Here is a 7,280-nt window from a genome sequence, read left to right as displayed (position 1 = left end):
CACAATAAACATTTACCAAATTCCAACTGGTGATTTCAGCTAGCTCTTTCTCTTCCTTTTTCTATTTTTGGATGTAAAGCTAGCTAGCCACTATCCAAAAATCTAAAACAACTAACTAATGAATTTTGAACTGCAGCGACAAACTAATTAAAAAAAAGTGGTCTAAATTTACTTTGCTAGGTGCCTGCAGTACTGCAGATGAGCAAATGATCGACCTCTAAAGACAGTCCCATCCTTGTTTAACAATTATCATTAATTAACTCGCAAGTAATCTTAACGTCTATAATTTCATTATATATATTGGTGCCACACGAGGATAAATAATTCAGTAGTAATCTAACATTATTGATCATGATATTTATTTACGCATGATTAGGTCATAAGGTTTATATTAGGGAGAGTATTTTTCTTGTTTTGTTTTTGGACATGAGAACGGATTGGAAAGCATCTGATATGTATATGGATCCGCCAAAATCGAGGACCTGAAAGGAGAATGGGGAAATATGTATATGGATCCGCCAAAATCGAGGACCTGAAATGAGAATGGGGACTATGTGTCTCAAGGAATCGGGAACTGTGTACGATTTTTCTTCCAGACTCAAAAACATGGAATAAAGCTTAAAGCGTCCCACCATTTTAGTTCTTCTACATATTTTTATGGATATACAACAAACAAAGCTACAGCTGATGAGCTTGATGCTGTAAATGCATATGTTGCATCAAGCATGGGGATTAATAACAACTCTCAGACATTCCTTCCTCTACAATCCTACTTCATTACATAAAGTTGAGCTTTTGTACCTCTTCAATTCGTTTTTTCATTTCAAAAACAAATAACATATGAGAAATGATAAGGAGACTCTCTCAAGGTGGAATTTTCTATAGATTCTCTCTATCACCTCACTATTTAACGTTAATTCTCGTACTAATATTTTAAAACATTACGCCAAAAACATAAAGTGGCAGAAATCAATGAATCAACAACGTAGTAAATTTTCTTTTATATCATAGTTGCATCTAACCTCTGTATTGGATGGTTTACATAACCTAAGATGGGATCAAGCTATTTGTAGTTCACCTTTATGTTAAGCTCTGCATATTTCTCAAGGATTAACTAGCAAGAAACACAGAATTCCAGACATCTCCCACATGCGTGTTGCACCTATATGTTTTTTCATCATTCACATATCTCACAATGTTTTCCATCAACCAAAACCTCAATCAACTACAAATAACATTTAAATGATTCAAAGGTACACAATATTAACCTTTTGATCAACCAATCTAATTCAACAACAAACTAAATATCATTCATAAATCATACTTTATAAAATTATAAATAAACTCGTTGAAAATCCCGAAGAAGTCATCTAGACTTCCATTGGCCTTTCTAACTCAAACCACAAAAGTTCTCAAATCGAATTCATATATACACTGAAACTAGGACTAGAGCGGCATAGTTCGGCCACCTACAACTCCTATGTTTCCACATTCTAGATTGACTCAAATGAACAGTACATATTTCTAGGGAGATAGTTACAGGTCAACTCAATGGAATTGGGATGAAGCAGGGTTTTCGGACCACTAAACGGAATCCTTCGAAATACAGTTCTAGACCACTCAATAGAACCGTCACGAGAAATGACTCTGAACCACTCAATGGAATTCGAATAGAACACGATCATGGCCACTCAACGGAATTGAGCAAAGCAGGGTATCTAGACCACTTAACGAAACACTAGCGAAATACGATTTCGAACTACTCAATGGAACCGACACGGGAAGGGATTCTGGGCCACTCAACGGAATCCGAATAAAACACGATTCTAGACCACTCAAAGGAATTGAGACGAAGCAGGGTATCCGGACCACTCAACGGAACACCAACGGAACATAATTCTGGACCACTCAATGGAATCGATTTCTGGAATGCGTATAATCCCCCAATGTGGATTAACCAGATGGGACCATAGGCAAGCATCCAATAATGTGGTTCCCCAATGCAAATTAACCAGGATGAACCACTTATGGAAATAATGTAACAAGCTAGGCAACGACTCCCCTAATGTGGATTAACCAGGTAAGACCATCCATGTACCACACTGCTACATGATGCATTCACATTATCACAGATCAAATATTCTATAACATACGTCAGTTCATCATAAATCATAATTTCAAGTATACGCATTATCGATTCCACTAACTAACCAATATCTAGACACAAAAATATACGAGTTCTACGTAATAATCCTAATATGGTCTTCAACTTATCTTTTCATACTAGCACTTGTACATTATCACAATTGTCATCTAGAAACTCAATAAACACGTAAATCCCGATAAGGTGCCACTTGCACGTAAATTGAGATACACATCCCCAATATGGCTAGCTAACCAAGATAGGCCCACTAGGCTCTATCAGGGTCTCTAGGAATACTAAATTCATCATTTACGAGCGGTTCGGGACATTTTGACCAAAAGCTAAGAACCCTCGATCAATATAGTCAAATATATGGTCAACAACCCTAGTAATCCAACCTAGAAGATCTGTAAGTTGGATTTTCGATCCATAAATTTCTAAGATTCTCAAATATTACGTATAACGACATATTAAAATTTTGTGATGATCCAACGATCAGATATTTGCCTACTACAAAGGTCAAGTGGCGGCCAATTACGGAAATATGTTCATAAGGTTTTTTTTTGTCAAAGTTCATAAGGTTGAAATTTGCCAAATGGATGTCATAAAAGGATTCAAAGCATCAAAATTATCTAACGGGGACAAAGTGGGTCCTCGGGCCCACTCACTGCGGTGGCCAGTGGCCACGGTTAGTTGAAATTTTCGACCATCACCAAAATCACCCAAATTACACCAAAATGAAGATCATAACAAAAGGAAAAAAATTTGCACTTGCATCAGGGCCTGATACAAGCTAGAGAACGGTGAAACTGTCGTGAACCATGCGGGTGGCCGGAAATGTCGAGCTTCGTCGTGCCATCATCGATGCACCAATGGATGATCGGAGGGTAGGATTTTGCTCCTAGGGTTGAGCTTTCTCAGATGGTGGTGGTGGTGGTTACTATTGGAATGGATGGAAACGACGATTCGCCATCGAGGAACCCGGGGGTCGACGAACTTGGTTCGCCATGAAACATGAATTTGGGTGGGTTATGTTTGTGGGAAGAAGAGGAGTCGTCCTAGGGTAGTGGCCAAGCTCAGTTAGCTGGAAAATGCCTCAAAACGGCGTCGGAAAATTTTCCAACAACCGGGTCACATTAGCTACTAGAAGAGAAAAATTGGGTCACCCACGGTATGGGGTTTTTCCAGAAATATAAAGGCTACTCCATCCTTGTTGGAGCCCGCCTTAAATACAAATGGCAAAAGACAAAATTGCCCCTGAATTTACATGCTTATTTTCTCATTCGTTACAAATCCAATTCTCGAATGGTTTTCACCTACGTGCTCGTGAGATCAAACTCTTTCCGAAAATACTAAGAGTGACCTCAAGAGGTCTACGAATTTTTAATGACTAATTTCGGAAATTAAACTTTGTAACTAAGTAATTAAAACTTTGAAGTTGACTAAAATAAAATAATTTCACATAATACGCAATACGTAAATTTAAACAATGAAATCCGAGGACGGGATTTCACATTCTTCCCCCATATAAAAACTTTGTCCTCGAAATTTCAGTACCAATTACACATTCCCAAAGGTCTTTCTCCATATAAGGTAGAGGTTCAAGAACCTAAACCAAAACTCTTATACCACTAAAGTTGTGACACCCTGATCCCGACATACGTCTAGGATCGACACATGATGTCATCAAGTACATATTCACTTATCATGCCTCGCCTTTGGGACATAAACAAAACACAAATCAATGGTTCAACAATGCAGTAACTTTTCTTTTATATTTGGCTGCATTTAACCTCTATGTTAGGCTATCTACGTACCCTAAGACGGGGTCAAGTCATTCGTACTTCACATTTCTGTTAAGCTTTGCATATTTCTCAAGGAATTAACTAGCAAGAAACACAAAATTCCAGACATCTCCCACATGCGTGATGCACCCATATGTTATTTCATCACTCACATATATCACAATGTTTTCCATCAACCAAAACAACAATCAAGGACAAATAACATTTAAATGAATCAAAGATGCACAATATCAACCTTTAACCACATTGATCAATCAATCCGATTCAACAACAACAATAAAAATCATTCATAAACTATACTTTATAAAATTATAAATAAACTCGCTGAAAATCCCGAAAGAGTCACCTAAACATCCATCGGCCTTTCTAACTCAAACCACAAAGGTTCTCAAATCTCAATCGGGTCAGCCCCGAGGCCTTTCAAAATCAGGAAAGCTACGGGAGCTCCGGTTACATTTGACAAAGAAGACATATATGGTGTTTTACAGCCACATGATGACCCCCTGATGATTAAATCACCAAGAAAATAACCATGGCAAATAACTGACTCTACACAGTTATACTTATATATAGACACTTGTATTTGGGAACATAAATGCAACGTAGGAAGATGTATAAATTATAAAGTGCTCCAATTGAATAAATATATAAAATGAAATATGTATTTAGAGTTATTTTAAAAGAAAAAAAAGTCCAGAGTTTTTATTTTACAAAAAAATTATCTTCAATCCCTTTTACCTAAAAAACCAAAATAAAAAAAATAGCCTTGCCTCCGTCTAGCACCTAAGCCGCTTTTTTGAACAGTACTTACGAGTTACATGAGGTTTATTTACAAAGATCATATCCTGACATAAACATGAGAAATCTTAAAGCATAAAAACAAAAAAACAAAAAAACAAAAAAAACTCTTGTGCATAAAAATAACCTAAATTGATAACTTTTCCAACAAACATCAGTTAATAAACTTGAATTTAATAAAAGAAAGCTGTGTAGCTTCTTCAGAAGACTGTATATACGTCCTTCTATGGTTTCCACTTTCTGAAACTAGACAAAATTCATGGACAATATATTATGTATTAGCTGTACCATGTAAAATTTTCAATTTTCCAATATCTAAAACCAAATAAACTCTTCTGCTTCAGCTGGATCAGTCACACTTTTATCTTTTTGTGGGCACTGTGTAAGCTTTTTTGATGACCGGATTAGTTGGTCTTATTCCATAGCACGACACATAGAAAGGAGAGCTAAACCACTACTCACCATGGCTGGTGTTTAAGCTAATAATACTATAAAATACATGGGAATCGCATTAAAAACTAAAACATATGAACATACAGAGATCCTCACACAAAAAACGAGAGATCTTCCGGCCCTTTCATTCCTCAATCATCTTCTACCTTTACTTAGGTTATTGATAAATCAATGTTTTTACTTCCCCCAAAAAATAGTTTTATAGCTAACAAGTAAATTCAAAGAATGAACGAGTTAACTATTTACCAATTAATCATTTGAATCGATATTTAAAAAGAACTTGCAAATATAATAACAATAATGGATAATTTCATGACGTTCGCTAATAGTAACTTACATATTATAACAAGATGCTCATGATGTAATAATCAATGTTGATAGTGTAATAAACAACATCATTTTATAACCTCACAATTATTGTGTATTGGACTATAAACATCGACGATTTTAATGTAATTTTGTTAAAACAAAAGATTCCAATAACCTTGTTCTTAAAGGAGATCGTAGAATTTCTCATAAAAATATATGCTATGGGGTTTGTATGATATGGGAGGTAGGGACCCAAACAATGCTTATACAGGTATAGATAATCCAAAACTTCCGACTATTTATTCTTTAGCTTATTCTTTCCCCAGTCAAAAAGTTTCTTCTATCTTTCTTGGCCTAAAAAGACAGAAAAGGAAAGCCACCAAATATTTGAACACAAGCACTCTGCATTGCTACAAAAAGGAGCGTTTGAATGAGATGAGGAATATCTACGATTACTTAGTATACACCCTAACTCGGTCTCTCTCTATCTCTCTCTCCTCCCAAACACTAGTAACGGTTAACCTGGTTTAAAGAAAAAAAGAAATAAGGAAAGAAAAGAAAAGAAAAGGAAAAGCCATGTCCATATAACTGTAGAAGTACTAGTTGTTAATCTGTGTATGGACGCCATGAGATTTGTGTCAAAGTGAAAGCTTAAATTAGGGTTTTGTGATCTTTTCTCTTCTTTCACAATCAACTGCTTTGATATATATGTTCAGGGAACACAAATGCATTCAGACAGTTGGTAATATTTAATTAAATTTTTTCTTGTTCTAGCTCTTCTTTTGCTTAAAGTAAAGCACTCTCTCATAAAGCCATATTAAAAGTAAAATATGGCATTATCTACTCAAAAGGGCCGCTCATTTTATGCTTTTGAGCTTCAAATAGGAGCACCTTTGCCCTATACTTGGCCATGTGGGAGAAAGCAATATCCAAGTGACGAGAGCAGCAAACCAGGAGAGAGAGAGAGAAAGAGAGTAGTGCATATATATATACAGTATATAGCAGTATATGGAGGGAGGCTCTGGACGGCCCGTCGACTTTAAAGGTAGGGAAATGAGAAAAAGTTGCTCAAATTTTGACATGACAGCCTTGTTAGTGTAAAGGCGATGGAATTACGAACCACACACTCCTTTTCCCGAAAGTTTCCATTACTTTTTCCCTATTGGTATCTAAATTGCTCCAATTTATTAATTAAACTAGTTAAATCTTTCGTTATTTACACTTACAAGGCGGCATCAAATTCACCATGAATCATGAGGTAATATAACTAGATATTAGACATATGCCTACTTCATCAGCTGCCAGCTTTGTATACAGTGAATACATTGTCTCTACAATGGTGGTATACCTATTCCGTTTTGCTACAATTAATTAGGATCATGTTGCACTTTGCAGCTGCAAGCTATATGATGAACGCTCGTGCTTCAACTTGCAGATGGTTGTGCTGTACGTACTCAGCTGCAGGTTGCTGATCAGTTTTTTTACTGTGAAAGAACAAGAACCGCACAGAAGTACAAGCATCAAAGCACGAGCTTTTGGTGCACTAATGTGCTTCGGATAAGTGGTGTCCAATTGAGTTCTGATCACTAAAAGCACGGCTTTTCCTGCATTTGATTGCAGCAATTATGTACATTTGGGTTTTTGCTAAAGGTATTCTGATTAGCTAAGGCTGCATTCAACTAGAGCAAGTTACTTTGCCAAAGCCCTTTCATTTCACCATAAAGTGAAAAGTTAACCCCGTTAACCAGCTCTTGGTTTAATAGTGCTAATTC

This window comes from Malus domestica, chromosome 12 (assembly GCF_042453785.1).
Source record: "Malus domestica chromosome 12, GDT2T_hap1".
Taxonomy (NCBI): domain Eukaryota; kingdom Viridiplantae; phylum Streptophyta; class Magnoliopsida; order Rosales; family Rosaceae; genus Malus; species Malus domestica.
Note: the sequence above shows the minus strand (reverse complement) of the source record.